This window comes from Pinus tabuliformis, chromosome 6 (assembly GCF_031772625.1).
Source record: "Pinus tabuliformis cultivar Carrire ecotype Pingquan chromosome 6, CPIR1, whole genome shotgun sequence".
NCBI classification, from domain to species: domain Eukaryota; kingdom Viridiplantae; phylum Streptophyta; class Pinopsida; order Pinales; family Pinaceae; genus Pinus; species Pinus tabuliformis.
In genome coordinates, this window is record NC_142292.1 from 125,814,617 (window position 1) to 125,838,041 (window position 23,425).

Genomic DNA, 23,425 nt, shown 5'->3' on the forward strand with positions numbered 1-23,425 from the left:
ATGGGAGAAGAGGAGTTTATAGGTTGAGAGAGGGAGTTATGACTCCTCCAAAGATAGTATTAGGCCCACATCTCAAGGAGGTAACTCATAGAGATAAGAAAAATAGGTTAAGTTAGGAGGATTCAACCTCATATATGCAAAACCACCTCAAGCTCGCCGCTTTGGAAGCTTCTAGAGCACGAAGCTTCTCATCCTCTTTGGGAAAATTTCCTTTTTTGGATCATTGCGGGTATGCAAGGGAACATAGAAATGCCATCACTGGCCATACACATTGCAACAGGAAATCATCGTTGTTTTGAGCTTCATAAGAGCGATGACCCTCATTTTAGGGTTTTAAGAGCTATTTCTTCAGGGAAAGCTCAAGACTTTTTCCAAACAAATTTTAAGGAGGGATATGAGTTGTATACATGGATGAGTATACTGTATAATGGTCATGTTTCGGGCACTTCGGGGTATGTCACAAGGAATTGCAAGAGGCATGACAAAATACTGAGTAACACAATGATTTCCTCACATGTCACAGATACACTTTACTTTCAATTTTTTCCTTTTGATGGTTACTCTGTTGCACTGCATTAATACACCCTTATCCTCTAATCGTGCCAAACCTGCCATCCTATTAAAACCTAATTAATGGTCGCAGAAGACCTTTACTTTTATTGGGGGAGTGAGTTGGCACTGACAAATGACTTGTTATCTGAATTTTCAAATACCATTGCATGTCATGATCACTGAGCCTCTATACTCTGTGTAGAATTACTATTATCATATATTTTGAATTATGTTGTTTCCAGTTGCAAACTTGCATCTTGCTGAAAAATAACAATGGGTGGCCATTAGGTTCGATATGAACCTATTCAGTTACAAGATTCAGAGTAGGTGTGCAACATCTTGATTCAAGCTAGATGGATGGAGTATTTTGAACGGTTACAGGGTTTTGACAATGAGGTAGCATTATAATTCACAAATAATTTGGACAATGGCACAACAATAGTGAGAAATATATAGATACAAGTAAGTGAAGGTGTAATAGCGGATGTAACATGTCTTTTTACCGAAGGAGAAAAGTGGTACGAGATACACACTTCTCTCCAGAACACAACCCTCTTATTTCTAAACACTGATGAAGAATTGATTAGAAAAGGAAAGGGGTATAACCCCAATTCATTATCGAAACCATGGAAAGAAGTAGCAAAGATTGTCCAGTGATACATTACATGTGACGAAAGGTACGATGTGGTGAGGGGACATCATCTCAAACTAATGGCATCCCTGAGGTGAAAGGTAACTCTAAACCTTCCCTACTTTCTCAATTCATTGTTGCATGAGACCGCTACTAGGTTAAGAAGGTCCAAGGACCAAGTCTCGGTCGTAAGTCACCATGGACTTATCAAGTTATTAATCATAAGGAGTCTTAATCAAGTTCAACAGACTTGGGAAGGGTTCCTTGGAAACCCTGACCCTGGTCAAGACATTCCTTTAGGGGATGAAACAATCACTGGAACATCTGGGAACGTTTCAGTTAGTGATGAGAAGCTAGAAAAAGCAATGAGGAAGATTTAAACGAAATTATAGTGACAAAATATTTCGTACAGGGAATTGCACAAATAGTAAAACCTCAAAAACTTAGTAGAGTAGAGAAAAGAATTGCATTGGTTCTATCTTCTCTACCTAAGAAAAGGAGCTTAGCTAGACTTGTTAAGCAAGGTCAAAGTTCTTTGAACCCTCTTGAGTAGCTACTAGAAGAAAACTTGACTCAAGGTTTTGTCAATATAGAAGAGATGTACCACGAAACCTTTGGAGAAAAATCAGTTCAAAATTTACCATATTCGGAATAGATAGAGAATGAAACAAAAATAACTCAAGCATTAGAAGGGTTAGAGAGTTTACTAGAAACTGCGAATTTCAGAGAAGCCATGACCACTTCAGTAGAAGAACTGGTAGCTCATTTTGAATATCCTCTTGACCAGGGGACTTCACCTAATTCACTAGTTGCAACCTCTCCTATTAATTTTTCAGCTACTATTATTCTGGAACCAGATAATGACCCTGAATTCTTTCCTTCTCAATAGTATTCTAGAGACTTCGTTGCTACTATAATGGAGCCCTCCTATTTGGAGGGAACACCTCCACAGTATTTTGAAGATTTGATTGATGAAGGATGAGATGACGACACTATATTTTCAGCTAAACCTCAAACTAATTGTTGAAAATGCAACAAGATGATGGAGCTTAGTGAAAAGAAGTCGCCTTCACTAAGTGGGCCCGCAGGCTATTTTTGGCGCAAAGTCTATTTTTAGACATATGGATCATGGTCTGTGAGTTCTAGGATGCTGTTTATGGATGATTGGTCATGTTGGTTAAAATAGATGGACCTCTATTTTTAGACATATGGGCAGAGTCTATTTTTAGACTGCCAGTCTAAAAATAGAACAGTCGAATATTATTAGCTCTTAATAATATTTGGACTATAAACATTATCTTATCCTCTTGCAGCACTTCAGTTCGAGCTACGGATGTGGCACATGCAACTGTCAGAAGGAAATACGCTTTTCTTATGGGTTATTTGAGCTATTGCATGATGGACTTCAGTTAGAACTCAAGTGATTGAGTTTGGTGGAGTTGATTGCGGAGTTGATGGAGTTGTGTTCAGTTTGACTTAGTTGAACTAGTTGTATTTAGTCTAACTACCAAATACACTAGTGATGAGTGATGTGAATTAATTATTAATTACTTCACTAATTATTAACTCATAAATCAACTAAAGAATACATCAGTTAACTTAGTGCATGGACAGTTCAATGGAGACAAGTGTTAGAGGTGGGTGAAAGGGTGAGACTACTATCAGTTGTGACTATAGCTGTGCATGAGATTTGTACAATCATTGATTGAGATTGCCAATGAGGATTGTGCAGTACAAGCCAAGGGAATTCGAACTTGGATTAGATCTATTCTCACTTTGGATTGCGTAGTAGAGGTAGGCAAACAATGGAGGAGATTTGAACCTGTGACTTGATTCAGATCTGAGCTAGTTTGTGTGTAGCAGGTGGAGATAGTACTGAGTACTTGTGAGGAGTATTGTACTATGTATTTTTACATGTTCTCTATCATTATAATATACAGATAGTTGGGGGTTTTCAGCTGTATGCTTTCCCCAGTACATACTGTGTTGATATGTGTGATTGATGTTTCAATGTGCGCATGTGATTGTTTTTGATTCCGCAAATTGATGATCAACGTAGAGGAGGTTATGTATTATGCATGCATTCCGAAAATAGTGTATGATCAGGATAATCTCTGTGAATAAGTGTTATATTATTCAAAATTTCTACATGGTATCAGAGCTAGCCGATTTGTAGAAAAAGTTTCTACATGGTATCAGAGCTAGCTGATTTGTAGAAGAATTTCTACACTAATTTTCCTGACAAGGACTTCTTGAAGTCCGAAACTAATGAGATGACAAGGGAAGTTGATAATTCATTGATTGATCTGTTAACAGTCGAACCTACTCAGGAAATTATTGCCGAAAATCCCTATATAGTAGTCGTTGTTTTTATCCTTTTATTCTAGAAACCTTGGTTAGTAGTTTTGATCAAAAGACCACAAGTACTATAGTTGTGAGAAATAAGGGAAAAGGAAAATTTCATGAGGAGATTGATAAATTGAAGAAAGAAAACAAGAAACTGCAAAGGAAGGTACAACAACTAAAAAATTGGTTGCATGGAAGTAAACAGTTTCATAAAGGTCATGAGAAGAGACCTAGAAGAAAGAAGGAAACTCATGAAATGGAATCCCAAACTAATTTCATATTTGTCTCTAATGAAGCAAGCACCCAGACAAGTTTTTTTCTTGTTTCTACTGAAGTAGGAACTCAGACTAAATTTGAGGTACAGATGATTGATGTTTCTCCTATCCTTGTTGAAGTAGGAACTCAGACTGATTCACCATTTACCTTTAAGGATAGAGGAGTACACACATAGGATGTGCCTCCCTATACTCCCTTGATTGTAAAACAAACCATTAAAGTCTCGCACAAAACTAGAGAGAAACAACAGGAGACCATATCAAGATATCATGGAGAAGTGGTGCCTTGGAGGGAACATCAAGAGTTTCTCCAACGATTTAGAGCACTGAAAACAACAGAAGACAAGACATATGTGCAACTGAGGGAATCTAAGAAGAAAGTACATAATTTAAAGGACTGCCTTAAGTAGGCTGCAGAGAAAGCAAACAAAATCTGCTCCATTTATTCAGTTGCCTTGGCATGCAGGTCTCCAACTCGGAATTATGTTGTGTATTTACTTAAGCGATATTTTTTACTCAAAGTTAAAGCTATGCAATATAGACAACCATATGAATTTAGAAAAGTAATGGATTTCATTTATACTTTCCACAAACAAGATGAGTATAAACAATATCTTTTGTGTGAATTATATATGCATAATTTCTTTTTAGAAGAGCCTGTGGAAGAAAATTTTGTCCCATTTATTGGAGACATTCAATTTCAAGCTTTCATATCATTTTCTAGGCACTAGGTGAAATGGGAAAAATCTTATCACACCTTCCAAAGGAGAGAACATCTTTGGGTCAGAGGGGAGCCTAATAACCCCTTTCACAGACAATTTTGTCATGGTATCTTCATAGAAAAACATGATGTTGCTTTCGCACTTGCACAGATTCATTATGATGTTTTGCATTCAAGGATGGAATATTTGGAAGATATCAAGGATGAGAATCTTAGTGGAGCTAAAGTGAGATGGAAGGCATCACCTAATGAAGTCAAGAATAGAGATCCCTTTGGCTACTGCAATTTTCAGTATGTCATGACTAGAGTAGAGGACTATGTTCACTTGGTATTGGAAAGAGGTATCAATTGGATAGGATGCAGGTACATGTGTCCCATGATTTGATGCCCTCAGTCTTTTTATAAATCTAACTATAAATTATCACAATCAGGTAAGTATGTGGCTTTTGAAGAGCTCTGAAGTAGAAATGGATTTAGGCATAGAGGAGAGGAAGCTTATGAAGATTGCTCCTTTACTACCTTACATGTTAATCATTTGTTTACATGAGGTCATGCAAAAAGGTTAGTTGGGGGTGATGTCGGGCCTCATAATTGTCATAAATTGTTTGCCTTACTTCTTAGTTCTCATATTATTTTCTAAGTCTTTTTTGTAAATAGGCTATGATAACTTATGTAGTATGGATTTTGGTAGTGTTTTATGTTGTGTGTGGAGCATGATTGTTCAGAGGTCTTTGTTTCAGCCGGATGTATACCCCATGAAGTTTGTACACCCCTCCACGCGGGGGGGTGCGGGGGGGACTTGTCCCCCCCGCGGGGTCCGGGAGGGCCGATCCCCCCCGGATGGGGGGTCCGGGGCCAGCGGTCCCTCGGCGGGGGCTCGGGGGCAGCGCCCACGAAGCTAAAAACAAATGTAAAATTGCCTTGTAAAAGTATAGTAATTTCTAGTCAATTTGGGCCATTCATTAGGAAGATGATCTGACGGTAGAACTTATGTTTAGTTAAGGGTTTTTTTGCCCTAGAAGGCAACCCCTCTCTTTGTATGAGGGTATTGTATTTGAGGCTGAGATACATATGTGTATTATGTGAGCGAGAAACTGAGATGTGAGACTGTGAGAGAAAACAGAGGATATTACAACAGATTTGCTGTAGGTTGTGTCTCTTCATTTTACTGGATAATAGAAAGGAAGGACTGGCTGTTCAGAGTGGATGTAGCCCAAACTGGGTGAACCACGTATATCTGTGTCTCTCTTGTTTTATGCGTTTTCTGTGTTTATATTTCTGCAATATTTTATGTGTTCCATTGCTCCATAATATATAATTTCTAACAACTGGTATCATAGATGAAGGTCTATTTGGCTGATAAACTCGCAGGAAAAAAGGGTTCCTGGTTCGAGTGGGAGCAATGGCGGAAGATGGTAAGTTTAGGGTCGAGAAATTTAACGTAAAAAAACTTCTCGCTGTGGAAGATGCAGATGGAAGATTATCTATATCAGAAAGATCTATACCTACCATTGGGCGGAAAATCAAATATGCTGACGGGTATGACAGACGAAGAATGGAACCTTCTTGATAGAAAGGCACTCGGAACAATACGGTTGTGCCTTGCTGCGTCAGTCGCCTTCAACATTTTGAAGGAAACCACGACAAAGGGTTTGATTCAGACGCTGTCGAAACTATATGAAAAACCCTCGGCCTCAAACAAGGTATTTCTTATGAAACGGTTATTTAATATGAACATGTCGGAAGGTGGATCTGTTGCAGACCATTTAAATGATTTTAATACAGTTACAAGTCAGTTAAGTTCTGTAGGGGTAAACTTTGATGATGAAGTTAGAGCTCTGTTATTCTTGTGCTCATTACCAGAAAGTTGGAATGGTTTGGTAATGGCCATTAGTAACTCCGTTTCTAGATCTAGTACTTTAAAGTTTGATGATGTTGTCGGTGATATCCTTAGCGAGGAAATGTGATGGAAAAGCTCCGGTGAGACATCGGGAAATGCTTTGAGTGCATAGTCTAGAGGAAGAAAAATGGAAAGAGGAAAGAGCTCAGGATATCGCAGTAAATCAAGGAAAGGCAGATCCAAGTCCAGATCGGGGATAGTGTGCTGGAAATGTGGAAAGAAAGGACACCTAAAAAAAGACTGTAGATCTCGAAAGGGAAAAGAATGAGATGCACAGCAAGAAAACAATCATGAAGAAAATGTGACAGGTGAGGTGTTACAAGATGCTTTGATTCTTTCTTTCGAAAATATTACTGATTCCTGGGTGGTAGATTCAGGGGCTTCATTCCATGCCACACCTGATAAGAAATACTTTCATGACTATGTTCAAGGAGATTTTGGACAAGTTCGTCTGGGTGATGATAAACCCTGTAAAATCGTTGGAATGGGTAAGGTTCTTGTAAAACAGCAGAATGGAAACCAATGGCTATTAAAGGAGGTAAGGCATGCTCCAGATCTAAAGAAAAATCTGATTTCAACAGGGCAGTTAGGCGGTGAAGGTTGTGTGACAACTTTCACAGATAAAGCTTGGAAGGTCACCAAAGGAGCCCTGGTAATAGCAAAAGGCGAAAAGGTTGGTACATTGTATTTATGCAATGGTATTTCTAACTCTATTAATGCTTTAACTTCCAAAGGAGCAGATGCAACATTATGGCATCATAGGCTCGGACACATGAGTGAAAAGGGGATGAAGATTCTTCACTCAAGGAATTTGTTGCCAGGTTTGAAGAATGTTGATTTGGACTTCTGTGAGAATTGCATTTATGGAAAACAGAAGAGAGTCAAATTTCTCAGAGTTGGGAAAGAAAAGAAGAATGAAAAATTAGAGCTTGTGCATACAGATGTATGGGGACCTGCTCAGGTATCATCTCTCAGTGGCTATCGTTATTATGTTACTTTTATTAATGATGCAACTAGAAAAACTTGGATTTATTGTATTAAGAATAAATCTGATGTATTTGATACTTTCAAGAAATGGAAAGCTTTGGTTGAGATTGAGACGGGAAAGAAATTGAAGTGTCTTAGATTAGACAATGGAGGTGAATATTGCAGCAAAGAGTTTGATAGGTACTATTCAGAGCATGGAGTTTGCAGAGAGAAGACAGTTCCAAGAACACCATAAGAGAATGGTGTGTCAGAAAGGATGAACAGAACAATCATGGAGCGTGCAAGGTGCATGAGATTGCATGTAGGATTGCCTTTACAGTTTTGGGCAGATGCTGTAGATACTGTTGTTTATCTAATAAACAGAGGGCCTTCAAGTTCCTTGGATGGTGGTGTTCCAGAGGAAGCATGGACAGGTAAAAAGGTAAACTACTCTTTTTTAAAGCCCTTTGGTTGTGAGGCCTTTGTCCATATTGATAAAGAAAATAGAACAAAGCTTGAGGCAAAGTCAAAGAAATGTACCTTTATTGGATATGGTGTTAATGATTTTGGTTATCGCTTATATGATTACGAAAATCACAAAATCATTAGGAGCAGAGATGTAATATTCAATGAAAAGGTCTTGTATAAGAATCAGTTGCAGGAAAAGAAACAGGAAAAAGAAAACAAGGAATACGCAGTTCTTGATGAAATCAGTGAAAAGGTAAAGGTGCTTGAAAATAATAATAATCAACAACAACAACCACCACAACAGCAACAGGCACCCCAAACACCTGAAAGTGGTGTTAGAAGATCTACCAGGATAAGTAGACCCCCTGAACGATACTCTCCTTCATTATATTATTTATTGTTGACTGATTCCGGTGAACCCGAATGTTATGAAGAAGCAATGCAGGTTGAAAGCAGGAAGAAGTGGGAGGTAGCCATGGAAGAAGAGATGGACTCCTTAATGCATAACCAGACTTGGGATTTAGTCAGGTTGCCTGTAGGAAAAACTACATTGAAGAATAAATGGGTTTATAGGCTGAAGGAAGAAGATGGAGGAAAACAGAGGTATAAAGCTAGACTTGTGGTGAAGGGGTTTGCACAGAAGAAAGGTATTGATTTTGATGAAATATTTTCTCTTGTTGTTAAAATGACTTCAATCAGAACTATTTTAAGTCTTGTAGTAGCTGAAGATTTGCATCTTGAGCAGTTAGATGTAAAGACATCCTTTCTCCATGGGGATTTGGAGGAAGAGATATATATGCAGCAGCCACAAGGATATGAGGTGAAAGGGAAGGAGAAACTAGTGTGCGGGTTGAAGAAGAGCTTGTATGGCTTAAAACAGGCTCCAAGGCAGTGGTATCTAAAATTTGACAAGTTTATATCTGAACAAGGTTATACTAGATGTCACTCTGATCATTGTGTTTATTTGAAAAAGCAAAATGATGGCAGCTATATTATATTGTTATTGTATGTAGATGACATGCTTGTTGCAGGATCTAACATGTAGGAAATAATGTGCTCAAAAGAAAATTGGCAAATTCATTTTCAATGAAGGATTTGGGAGCTGCAAAACAAATCCTTGGTATGAGAATAACTAGAGACAGGAAAAATCGTAAATTAACATTGTCTCAGAATGAGTACATACAAAAGGTGTTGAAAAGATTTAACATGCACAATGCAAAACCAGTTAGTACACCTTTTGCTAGCCATTTCAAACTTAGCAAGGAAATGTGCCCAAAGACCCAAGAAGACATGGATTATATGTCTAAAGTTCCATATGCATCCGCAGTTGGAAGCTTAATGTATGCAATGGTCTGCACAAGGCCTGATATTGCACATGAAGTGGGAGTTGTAAGCAGGTACATGAACAATCCAGGAAAGGAACATTGGATGGCAGTGAAATGGATTCTCAGATATTTGAAAGGTACCACAAATCAAGCATTATGCTTTGGTGGTGCAAACATTTCTCTACAGGGATACGTTGATGCAGATATGGCAGGTGACAAAGATAACATGAGGAGCACTACAGGATATGTATTTACTGTTGGAGGAACAACTGTCAGTTGGGTTTCAAAAATCCAAAGTGTTGTTGCACTTTCAACCACAGAAGCAGAGTATGTTGTTGCTATAGAGGCTAGTAAAGAAATGAATTGGTTACAAAGGTTTATGGGTGAATTGGGTAAGGAGCATGGTAAGGGCACGTTATACAGTGATAGACAAAGTGCCATTCATCTTGCAAAGAACTCAGCATTTCATTCTAGGACTAAACACATACAACTCAAGTACCATTTCATACGATCAATGTTGGAAGATGGAGAGTTGAAGTTGGAAAAGATACACACTAGCCAGAATCCTGCAGATATGCTAACAAAAGTTGTAACCAGGGAGAAACTGGGAATATGCTCAGTTTCAATTGGTCTTCAAGGATGACGATGAAGGTGAGAAACAGCTAGGTCCAAAGAGGAGTCATTGTCCAGAAAATGAAGCAACGGTGGAGTTTCTACAATCATTCTCCAAGTGGGAGATTGTTGTGTGTGGAGCATGATTGTTTAGAGGTCTTTATTTCAGCCGGATGTATACCCCAGGAAGTTTGTACACCCCTCCATGCGGGGGGGACTTGTCCCCCCCATGGGGGTCCGGGGGGGCCTATCCCCCCCGGCTGGGGGGTCCGGGGGCTAGCGGTCCCCCGGCGGGGGCTCTGGGGCAGCGCCCCTGAAGCTAAAAACAAATGTAAAATTGCCTTGTAAAAGTATAGTAATTTCTAGTCAATCTGGGCCATTCATTAGGCAGATGATCTGACGGTAGAACTTATGTTTAGTTAAGGGTTCTTTTGCCCTAGAAGGCAACCCCTCTCTTTGCATGAGGGTATTGTATTTGAGGCTAAGATACAGATGTGTATTCTGTGAGCGAGAAACTCAGATGTGAGACTGTGAGAGAAAACAGAGGATATTACAGTAGATTTGCTGTAGGTTGTCTCTCTTCATTTTGCTGGATAATAGAAAGGAAGGACTGGCTGTTCGGGGTGGACGTAGCCCAAACTGGGTGAACCCCGTATATCTGTGTCTCTCTTGTTTTATGCGTTTTCTGTGTTTATATTTCTGCAATATTTTATGTGTTCCATTGCTCCGTAATATATAATTTCTAACATTTTATATGCATTTATTATTTTATTATATTTATGAACGGATTTGACCATTAAAGTGTTGTTTACTTATGAATAGATCCTTATTTTGGACAAGAATCTATTGATGCATTGGCAATTGATGTTTCTTCTTGGAAAGATCATAGGAGATGGATAACCTCAAGCTGTTATACTCTGTTAGGAGAAAATTAGTTAAAGACGAGCTTCTAACCTGGTCCTCCGGATGCATTAAGATATTTGTAGCTTAAATGAGCATCTAGAGAATATTTAGATTCTCAAGATCACTCGTTATTAGAAATAGATTCTCTGTCCTTATCTTTTATTGACATGATATAAAAACTCACATTAAGCCTCGAAAGGGGTTATTCAAGTTGTAATATTGTTTTGACACAAGCTTAGACTTGCGAAGACATTGATTGTAATTGGTTCCTTGTAATTGAATGGAAATGCTTATTACTCAAAGTTAATTTGTTCTTCTGATTCTTTTCATAAGGTAGTTTGATTCCAATGATTTGGGCCTGTTCCCAGTAGAAACATTGTCTTCACTTGTATCATTAAATTAGTGTTTTATTTGCATGTTTCAACCATTTCTCTTTGTGCAATTGTTTTTAATTTCTCATTGTTTGTTTATTAAATCAAATGCTCTGTTTTGAATCAAATTTGTCGAGACTGTTACATAATAGATTTGTTGTATTTAAGCTCTTAAAATTCTTGTCATTTCTTGTTATTTCCTGTAGATTATCATAGATTGTTATCTTCCTTACTTAATCGCTTTTGATGTTACGATTTTGTAGTTATTGTTCCCTAAGAAACAACTTGATGTTTAGTAGGTTTTCTTTTGTTGTTTCCTTAAGTAACATTTAGATGTTAATGTTTTGAATGGTTTTCTCTAACTAGAAATTGCATTCCGAGTTGATTTCTTTGATATCGTAGCTTTGTTTATCAATAGGATAACAATAACTAGCCATACCAACATTTGTCTTGCATAAACTGTGCCAATAACCTTGAAATAGAAAAATGAAACCTCGGGTTGATAAATTAATGTGTAGTAGTTAGTTGGTCCTTTTAGGAACAATTAATTGGCTCAACACTCCTAATCTAGACCTGTTAGAACCAGATCCTATTTTCATAGAGTCTCCTCCCTTCGTCTCGATCATGGGCAAGAAATACATACTTTCTCTAACATCTGATCATCCTCTCTCCCCTCCCATCAGATTTGGGTCTTTCATGAGAAACCCATCTTCTCTAGTGTCATAAGACCCTGAAATGTGTTTCCTGTCCCATAACGAATCTACCAGCCTTGAGCCACTAACTATCAAAAAATATTTCTTTGTGGAGGATGATGTTATCATTAGCCCCAATTCTAGGAAGAATGTAACTATTAGTAAGAAGAGAGGTACTAAATTCAAGATATTTTCTAAATTTTTAGCGGTTTCCTCTGACCTTCAAACATCCTTTCAAGATATTGTGGATTTGTCTCCTTTCCCTCCACTTAAAGAGCGTTGTCCTTCATCTACAACGGAGTAATATGATGTCAAATCCTCTGGGGTCCTTAGAGGGACTATATCTAGCGAATTACATTCGACATGATCTTTATGTCTTTCAATGTTAGAGGGTTGGGATCTGCCCTAAAAAGAGGATATCTTCATAGTATTATACATTTGAAGAAGCCTGCATTAGTCCTATTTCAAGAGACTATGGTTAATAAAGAGAGTGCATGGGAATTATTATTGAAAATATGTCCCGAATGGAATGTTTCTGCAACTAATGCAACATGAAATTCGAGTGGATTGGCAACTATCTGGGACCCAAGAATCCTTAATCTTTGAGCTTATAATTCTTTTGAAAGGATTATCCTATCAGGATTCTCGAGAGGGTCTAGTATTCGCCTGCATGTCATCAATATTTATGTTCCTTATATAGACAAAAAGATGTTCTGGAATAAAACTTGATAGTACTGGTTTATTGGACTCAAGCTCTTTAATAGTGGCAGGTGACCTTAATATGATGATGGGATCCAATGAAGTTTGGGGATCCCAAGGTAAAGGGGATAAGTTGGGAGGATATTTTAAGGATATATTAGCACAAAATTTGTTACAAGATATTATCCCTAGCTCGAATAGGCCCACATGGTGGAATGGCCGGTTAGAGAGGAGGGGGTTTCCAAGAGATTGGACATATTTTTTGTCAACTTAGACCTCATCTGTAAACTAGATAATTTGCATTCATGGATATATAATTCCTCTATCTTTGACCATGATATGATTTTCCTTGAGTGATCTAGGGTTAATGAGTGAATATCATATCCTTTTAAGTTTAACCATTCATGGTTAACAGAAAAGGAATTTTATGCTCTGGTTAGGGCCTCTTGGAGAAAACAAATCACACCCACGATGCTATCTAGCATGGAGGTTATGTGTTATAAATTGAAATTATTGAGGCAATATGTCAAGCTTTGTAAAAGAAAAAGAAGAAGGATATTGTTAGGGAGTTGCTTTGTTTAAATAACATGATCGGTGCTTTAAATGACCCATCAGATCCAGAATATTTCTTAGAAGCCATAAAAAAGAGGCTTTTGTTTCTTGAAGTGAAAAAGGGCTAGATTTTGAAGCTTCAAGACGAGGAGTGGCGGTTAAAAAGTCAAGGAATTTGGATATTAGAAGGAGAAAAAAACACAGTTTTTCCACAAACATGCATCTGAAAGGAAAAAGGAAAATGCAATTTGGAACATAAGAGATGATGCGGGGACTATTTACACAACATAAAAGGATATCCAGTGGGAAGAGGTGAGATTTTTTCGTCGAAAGTTCAGAGAGAAAGAAGGAGATAATTTTGAAAATCAAATGAATTTCATAAATCTGTTTCCTAGAATGGTAGATTCATAAGAAAGTGAACAGCTGGGAAGGCCCATCACCAAGGAAGAATTGATTGGGGTGTTGAAAGAACTAGCTCGAGAGAAGAACTCTAGTCCAAATGGATGGTCTATAGAACTTTATCTACACTTTTTGGACATCATGGATAATGAGTTGTTGGCAGTGGTAGAAGAATCGAGGTGCACCTGTTCGATTTCGAGGTCCAACAACGCTACCTTTATAGCTCTCATCCCCAAAGTGTCTAATATATCTACTTTTTTTGATTTTACGATAATATCGTTATGCAACATGGTGCATAAATTGACTTCAAAAATCATTTCCAACTAGATCAAAGCTTCACTATCTAAGCATATAACTCCAAAACAATTTTGTTTCTTAGACAATAAACAAATCCAATATGTCGTGGCATTATCTCAAGAGCACTTACATTCTATTAAATCCTGCAAGTTGGAGTTGTGTCTAATGAAGATTGACCTGGTAAGAGCTTGTGATAGTGTGGATTAGGAGTTCTTAAGGTTGATTCCCCATAAGATTGGTTTTGGAGTCATGGTTGTTGACTGGATTTTGACTTACATTTCATCTATGAACTATGTTGTTATCATTAATGGGATCCTGACAATGTTCTTTAAGGCTTCTAGAGGTCTTATATAGGGATGTGCTTTGTCACCATTTATGTTTCTTTTGGTCATTGATGGCTTAAGTAGAGGTATCAATGAAGCACAATCCAGGGGTATCACAATTGGGTGTAGGATCACCAAGAATATTAATATATCACATAATATGTTTGCAGTTGATGTGCTTTTCATTGGGTAGGTTTCTATCTCGAAATGGGAAGGATTTCATCAAATTCTAACCATTTTCAGAGAATCCTCAGGTCTTTATATGAACAAAGTAAAATGTGCACTAATCTCGGCAAACAAGGAGGAGGCAATGATTAAAGAGATAGCTTGAATCTTTGAGGTGGCCTCGATCTCTATGGAGGGAGGTTTCAAATATTTTGGTTTCTATTTGAAACCTAATAAATATGAAATACAAGATTGAGAATGGTCGATATGAATATTTGAGCATAAGATGTCTCAATAGTCGAGCAAGTGGCTAACACTGGGAGGGAGGTTGGTTATTATCAAATCGGCCCTTTAGATTATTTCTATATATTGGATGCATATTTTCAATTTGCCTAAAGATATATTAAAAATAATTGATGATATTATTACCAGTTTCCTTTGGGTTGGGCCTGGATCCTCAAAGAAGATCCATTTAATTCATTTTGATGTGCTTTCGCGACATGAGAAGGAAGGAGGATGGGGTATAAATGACACATAATGCTTCAATAAGGAATTAATTATCAAGAACTTATGGAGAGGGCAAATGTATTTGGCAACAGGTTATAAAGGAAAAATATTTGAAAAGTAGACAACTTGAGGAATGGATTAAAGAGGGGGCTCCAGAGAAGAAGGTGGCATCATATATATGGAGAAGCATGATGAGGAACAAACACGGGCTTCTAGGCAATTTGAGATGGGACGTTAGAAGAGGGAATGGGATCAAAATAGGACTAGATGCCATTAAAGTAGTTGAGGGAGTACATATTGTTTTTGTTCCTCTCCTTGAGCATTTACATAACAAAGGGTTTAACTTTTTGTACGAACTCTTTGTTGATCAAGGCCCTTCTTCTGTTACATATTATTGGCTTAATGCAGTTAAACTTGATTTTCCAGAGGATATATCATTGAATGGGTCTAGTTCACAACACAATTATGTCTAGTAGTTTTAGAATTGCACGAGAAATAAGACAAGCTGACATGGGAAGGTAGTATGTATAAAGAGTAGATCTTGATTAAAGAGATTTGCAAATTTATGTCTCAAGGTTGTAGTCCAGTCGATAAAGCTTTTTCGTTTTATAATACGTGGCAATGGGATATACCTCTCAAATTAAAATGTTTTATGTGGTTAGTGGTACATAACAAGATTTTAACATGGGATAATCTCCACAAAAGGGGTTTTTAGGGTCCTAGAAAATGTGCTATATGCAAAGAAGATTTAGAAGACATGGAACATATTTTTTTATCATGTACTTTTGCGGTCTCAGTATGGAGTGGGATCCTACAATCACTTAAAATTCATGCAGTTTGGAATATGGCTTCCATAGAGAGGTGTCTAACAAAGTGGTTTGAGGGTTTCAATACATATTGTTCCTTACCTTTTTATATTTTGTGGGAATTTGGAGAAGAAGGAATGAGAAGATTTTTGACCAAACAAACCCAGTTATAAGAGGTGCTTGTTTAAATATCTCTACATACTTTTTGGAGATTGGGCCTAAGAAGGAGTTTCCAAGGAGGCATATCCAACAAAGGAGGTTTGGTCACATTTTCTAGTTGTCTTTTTTGATGGGGCATCTTCAAATAGGTTTTGCGGTAGTGGGGCATGTTTAGTTTTGAAGTCGAACAATTCTTTTCATTTTAGCTAGTATAATTGTACAGGGACAAATAACAAAGTTGAGCTTATTGCACTTTCAGGGGCTCTTCTACGAGCAAATTGGATAACAATTGAGGATTTAGTTGTGTTCGGTGATTCTAAGGTGATCGATGATTGGGTTCAACTGAGGTCAAAATTTGAGCCGCCATCCCTCATTTTTTGGATGCAACGTATTAGATCTTTAATGAGGAATTTTTAGAGGTTGAATTTTAAATCACATCTATAGAGAGCATAATCAAGTGGTAAATCTCCTATCAAAGTAGGGTTGCAATATATTGTTGGGAAAGATCTTTTAGATAGCTCTTGACAAAAGATCCCATTCCAGTTTAGGGAATATAAACATGTAATGGGTTGTCCGTAATAGCACTTAATAAGTTTTTTGTTTTGTTTGAATCAATTTTGTTATATCTTTCATCAAAAAGTTTTTTAAGATCATACACATTTTATGTTGAGAAAATAATTTTACAACTGAAAGTTTTACTAATAAATCATAGAATTTTAGAATAATATGTAAAATCTAAAAGATTTAGATTTTAAAAACTTCTTATGAGAACAATTTATGTGGTTCATAAATGCAAGGCATGAAAAATAAATAACGAGAAAATCTAGCTTATTTTTCTATTAACGAAAGTATGATGGTAAAATGTGAAAATTGCTGGGTATTTCATATTTGTATTGCAAGGGAAGTGTTTTCTTGGTAAACTCTAGATTATTTATAAGAAGTTAAAAAAATTGAAAGATAAGAAACAGATGGTTAATTTGCTGGACACGAGACTCCATGTAACGAGTGGACACAATTTTGATCGGGTATTGTATGGAGGTGTGTTCCACTTTGATTACGCTCACGACGTTATTTGATTTCTTATTAGAGTTTTATTTCGTATTTGAAGCAGCCTGTTTTGTTGCGAGTGGTATAACTGTTATTAATTAAACGCTCGGCACTAAAACTACTGGTTTTCTGTTTCTTTATCTTCTGAGCTGAATTGCCATTTGATTTGATTTTTCCAGCATCTCTTTATTATGGAGGAACAAGGCGGTGTGGAAGGATAGAGGTGCAGAAATATTGAGCGGGAGCAGATCGAAATTTATTATTATTATTATTGATGGTTTTGAAGAACCATTTACTTTGTTCGGGCACACAGAGTTGGTCCAAGGGGCCAGATTTAAAATTTAAGTTGGGAAAGGGTGGTTTCAAATTTTAGTTTATCCTGTGATGTTGTTAGAAGCAATATTGCATAATAGAAAAGTTTAAGGAGGTCATAATTTTGTCAAGAAGATAGTGGAAATTTTGATATGATTTTGTAAAGTCTGATAGAAAATTTAGGAAATCTGAATTACAACCATTAAGCTTCTAAATTTTGAGTGCTCAAAAGTTTTTAATCATGCTGAATTTATTTGTATTATTAAAAACGACTCAAAAACTCTTATGATAAGATTTTTAAAAAGGAAGAAAAAAAAAAACTGATTCTAGCCAAAATGATTTTCCTCTTTATCAATATTTTTGAATTATAAATATCTATTTTATGTAGAAATCCTTAATTAAAATCCATACGGTCAGGATGGCCGAGTGGTCTAAGGCGCCAGACTCAAGTTCTGGTCCTCAATTGAGGGCGTGGGTTCAAATCCCACTTCTGACACAAAATTGAATCCATGGTAATTTTTACTTTTAATGTTGCCACGGCTTCGAAAAGTAAAGTTCAGGCAACCTGTAGCACGGAAGAAACGAAGTAGGCATGGATCGGACATGTTTTACCAGCACGACAACGTGGAAGAGGGCCGGTATTTCTTCAAAATTTCCCGATAAATGAATTACAGTGTTCTCTACCACCATTACTCTTTATTCTCAAGGCTTACCTAACTTAAAGGGCCATGGTTAAAACTTATTTCTTACGATTCAAATAATTGAAGAAATTGAAGTAGCAAGAACCATACCACGGGACCAAATGCACTTCTGAGAATAGTTGGGTTTGAGTGATATAATCTCATATCCAACATATACTTCTAAAAATATTGGACTCTCCTATCTCAGATGCCAAATGAATTTGATGCTTGCAGCATTTCCTGAAATGGTAACATGAATAGGCCATAGAGAAAAAATGGGGCATTTCGAAAATCGAACTCGTGACCTCTCGCAACCAAAACGAGAATCATATTACTAGACCAAATGCCCAATCACATTAGTAAAATTGTAAATATATATATAGGTAGATTGCCAAAGCCCTTTGTAAGCACAAAATCTTATAATCATCGTGGCCAAGCTTTTTAGCCTAATTCTGCAAACACAAACCTTACATATGAACTACCATAAGTGCATTCTCTGTCATCAGATCAACGAGACCCAATCTAACGGTCATTCCTTATCCATGGGAACATGGCTGTTGCTATTTCCACCTCTATAGCTCCATAAATGCCCGTCTTTTACAGCCCAGAGACCCATCCTCCTTACGTCACGGCATGTTCCCGACCATGCATCCATCGAATGTTGACGTAAGGAGGGTGTAAGGACGGGCATTTATGGAGCTACAGAGGTGGAAATAGCAACAGTCGGGATCTAGGATCCAGGACACGTCACCCTACCAACTCATTAGTTGTCGCGCCTCCTGATTGGTCCACGTAGGTGATTACATATCCTCCTTACCACCTATTCTCGAAGTTATTTTCTCGGTAGTTTTGGTTAGGCGCCCCTTTCTTTCTTCTGAGGTCCAGGCTTCCAGGACACCTCACCCTCCGTGTCATCATTCCCATGGCTCTGCACCTTGTTTCCATTTTTCCATATCACACCTCCATGACTTCCTATATATAGAGAGAGAGGTGGCTTTGGCTTTGATTATATTTTAGGTTATTTAGTTCATAAAAGCAATATATTAGTATTATGTTGCGTTAGAAATGAATGTGATGAGAAATATAAATCAGTGATTATATATAGAATTTATTAATAAGCAACTTTGAGTTCATAATAAGTTTATTGAATATGATTGATGTAGATTATATTATCTTCATCCTTCTACTAAGTACATTATACTATCATCGCTCACAACTAAATGAAACCAAGAGAGGGTGGAAGAGGTGACATTGCGCTTCATAAATTGTTGAATGTGGCTCAAGATCATGTTGAAAACCAAGAGGGGGTGGAAGAGGTGACATTGTGCTTCATATATTCTTGAATGTGGCTCAAGATCATGTTCATATATTGTTGAATATGGTTCATGATCTTACTTAGTTTGTATATTTATTTGACTCTCATGATAGATGAACTAGGTATGTCCATAGATGTGGTGCTTGTATCATTAATATGTGTATATTTAAAAGAAAAAGACTTAAGAGCCTTTTCTTTATCACTGGCTCAACGAAAAACAAGTGTCATAGGTCAATAACTTGAAAATTTTCTTAGTCTCATGTAAATGTGTTTTAAGTTTCCAACTCAAATGCGTGTAGTCTTGAAGAACAAATTTGAACTCACCTTCCATTGTGAGAGAATATTTCATCATATCATTATTCTCCCTATAGTTACAAAGCATAAAAGTGAAGGCTAAAAGTATCAGTAACTGTATTCTTAGAAAAGTTTGTTTACAACCTACAACAAATCCTAGAAATGAGAAAGCTTATCTAGCATGTTGTACCATTTCAAGGCATTTCCCTAAAAGGAATTTTTTCACTAAGCCCATTTTTGTGGAGCATATATGGTTGTGCACTTTATATTTGAACAAATGGTTAATAGAGTTTGTGGTTCCATAGCGGTTTGGTCCTTTTGAAGGGTTGAAAACAAATTGTGTGATGCATGTGTGCCCTTGTCATCTATATCAGGACTATGAATCCATCTTGGTTCATCATCATATGCCAATTGTCTTTTTTATTGCTAAGGGATATCCACTAATGGTTATTTCCCATTCCTCCCTTGCGAGGATTGACATTTCAAGAAGAAGGTTGTGAAACTATTGCCTTGCTTTCAAAAACTATTTGCATCATTGATGAGAAAAAAATTCCTTCCTCAAGCTTCAATTTATTGAGTCATTATTTTATTAAGGAGATGAAATTTCTTTCATATTGTCACATGCTAGAATAACTACATTGAAAGTACAACAAATGAACCACATACCCAAGGTTGACACTCCTTTGATTGAAAATATAACAAATCAAATACTACCCAAGGTTGACATTAGCTAATTATTGATAACTACCTATTGTACAAAGAGTATAATAATTATGAGAAATTATTTTGTAGGTATTTCGAGGTGTGGTGGCCTTCACTATGGCTTCCCAAGAATGGACTTGACCATTAATTAGAAGTATTGAAAAGGCACATGGATTATGTTGTCTCGTCCAAAGACAACCTCAGTTTGATTACAAGACCAGTGCCTGGAACATCTAGATTTTCGTGTGTCTCATACGATTCTTAGGAAACTGGAGACATCACATATATTTTTTTGTGTATATATATATATATATATACACACACACACACACACAATAAACAACATGGGTTGGTTCATTCATCCAAGGACATAAGCCATGTATGTTTGGTACTCTTTCACATATACAACTCACAAAAATATATGTATAAACTAGTGGAGGCTGAGTAATTCGAGGACCTACAATTTAATCAACTTTGGAAAAGCAATGAAAGAAGAGAAGGAGATAGAATAACTCATCATATAGAGCTTGAAACGTCAAGAATTCTACACTTATCTGAGTTAAAGATAGACATAATGGATGAAAGAGGATTAGGTGCGATGATTCATGGAGCACAATTTTAAAGATATAATCTCAAAGACCCATACAAACATGTGCATTAATGAGTCAATACAAATGAATTTGTAAGAACATATGAAACATTTATAGCAGCTACAATTACATGAAATCATAGAGGAAACATGAACATAATGGAATTTAAACAGAGAGGTAACATACTATAGTACTCAAAGGTAGGAATCACCACCATTTCATTAATATTATGAAAGATGCAAATATTGAAGTCACACAGTCTAAAAAATAATATGTAGTTAATCTTTAGGATTTAGAACCTTTTCTAAGTGTTTCTCCCTCCCTTTTATAAGGAGAGGGAGAACATGGAAATTAGTTACAAAATATATCAGGCTAGAGCTTCCAGTGGTCTGCATGACTAGCTGTCTTGGCGTGTAGGCCCTGTCACCTCCAATTATTACAATAGAAAGGTAATTTTTTTTGAAATAAAACAAAATAACAATAGCAATCAAAATCAACAAAACGGAATTAACAAGTGAACTGAAATGATGGTCCTGTAAAAATATCTCCATACCACTCTCTTTACTGGCCTCTGGTCCAATCACGTTTCTGCTACATTATGCCTCATTCTCTCTCGGCTGGTTCCCTGTCGCTTTCGGTCTTAACAGTTTCACATTTTCACTTACAGGAACTCGAAAGTGGTTCTGCATAGTGGCCATGACATATCCTAAACACTGCTGCCAACTCATCTGTCCCTCTAGACTTCCTGTATTAGAAATGAGAGATCAGAGAGAGCGATTATACACAACAACAAAACACATTCTTGTTTTATTGATCACATAAGACATTTACATATATAAGAATTTGATCACTGACTCCAACAAATTATGATGCAGACATGACTCGACTCCAAATCATAACATAGGAATCAACATACTCCAACTCATAACATAGGAATCAACAATTTCTAGACTAACACCTAGGGACTCACAGTGACAACTACACATGACATGGAAGCATTACTTCCAATGCACTCTCTTAATGCTTACATGGAAAACACTGAAAACACATATTACAACAACAAATAAATCTTTTTCTAACTGGTCTTCATCAGCACCCACATCCACTCTGGAATCTCGCAAACACTGCTCTTTCACCACCACATCTTCGAGCTGTTACTTGACCTCCATTTAAAATGTAGCCACCTCTGACCATCATTGATGAACTTTGAAAGATCAACAATATTGACACTTCGACTCATCGGGGCTGCCGCGATAAGAGTTGTCAAGTAATGAACCATCCTATGGACCAACCACCATCTATCGGATATTTCGCTTTCAACTATCCATTAGTTGATAGGACGGAGGTCTGGATACTGAATGTGTTCAAGAGATGATAAAACAACTTGACCTTACACAATAATTGATGTTTCGGACACCGAGGCTTCCAGTTTAAGAACCACCAACCCTTTTTATAACCAAAATTACTAACACGGAAGAATTGATGTTTCGTACACTGGGGCTTCCAGTTTAAGAACCATCAATCCTTTTTATAACCAATAAAAAACACAAACACCAAAACCATCTCTCACATTTTTTTTTAATAATAATAACTTTCTTTATTTATATACAAATATATCCTCTCACTACAATCTTTCACACACGAACAAACACACAACCCAAAAGAAAACCTACAATGCTCTTGATAGCAAAACCAGTTAACCATTCTCCACTAAACTCAAACTCTTCCCACAATTGTTGGAAATTTTCAAGAACCTAAAAAATTCACAATCAAATAATTCATTAAGTGACATCCATCCTCCATCCTCTACTATTGTACCGATGGCTTCCATCCAATAGTGATCGAACTTATTGATGAAATACCCATCACCTCGTGTACTTATAATGAGACCGAGATAAGAGGAAGCATTGCTACTTAAACGTGGAAAATTGTGGTTGTAATAAGTGCCACAGAATGAAAACGTTTTGGCAACATACGAAGGGGAAGAGGCTGGTGGAGATGTTGCGGGAGATTTAATCTCTGTTGGCTTGGGTGTTGCAGCAATAATAAAATATTCTTCCCATGAGTGAGACTCTTCCATTGAAGCTGAGCACATGGATTTTCCCATGATGTTGTAAATAGGTTGACTCTTACTACAATTTAGCTTGCAACACATGAATATTTCCCTCAGTTGATCTGATCTGATGAATGTGAGCTCTTCCACCCATGGAGCTTCACCTTAACACCTCCAACAAGTACGCCACCCCTCAACACAACATATCACTATACTTGCAATAGCAACAACGACCAGCAAAGCACAACAATGTTTAACAACTTTCAACTGCATCACAATGTTCAACAACGTTCAATTGCATTGTCCCACATCGAAGTTTGATCCTCAAAGTCTGACAGCGATGGCATTCTATCTCTTCGGCTGTCTCTTATGCCTTCATGTTGTCTCTAATCTGCTACTCCTCAAACACCGATTGCATGGTACAAAAATTAAATCCTCATGCGGCGCAAATCACAGCGGGGAGACCCAAAATCAAACGTGCCATTGTGAGGATCTATGACTTTGCCGACCATGGAACCCTTGGATCTTGAATCTTGTGTAGATCTTGATCATTTTTATGTTAGGATGATGACAATAAGCAGATCTGGTTGACGACTATAAGAAGATCTGCGGCTTTTAACAGGAACAACTTTGCACCATTGTGTCAGCTCCTCATAACACTCAGATTCAACGTTCCACCAATAAATGATTTCTCCAAAAATCGTTCCAAAAATAGATCTCAGCACAATGAACCATGCACAGGATGTTTAATTGATCACTCTAC

At 37.1% G+C, this 23,425-nt stretch overlaps 1 non-coding gene across 1 annotated transcript; it reads left to right on the forward strand.

Moving 5' to 3' along the window:
* Positions 1 to 17,440: 17,440 nt before the first annotated feature.
* On the forward strand, positions 17,441 to 17,524 carry TRNAL-CAA (transfer RNA leucine (anticodon CAA)). Its single transcript has one exon. It is a non-coding gene; the product is annotated as a tRNA-Leu (tRNA).
* Positions 17,525 to 23,425: the final 5,901 nt, after the last annotated feature.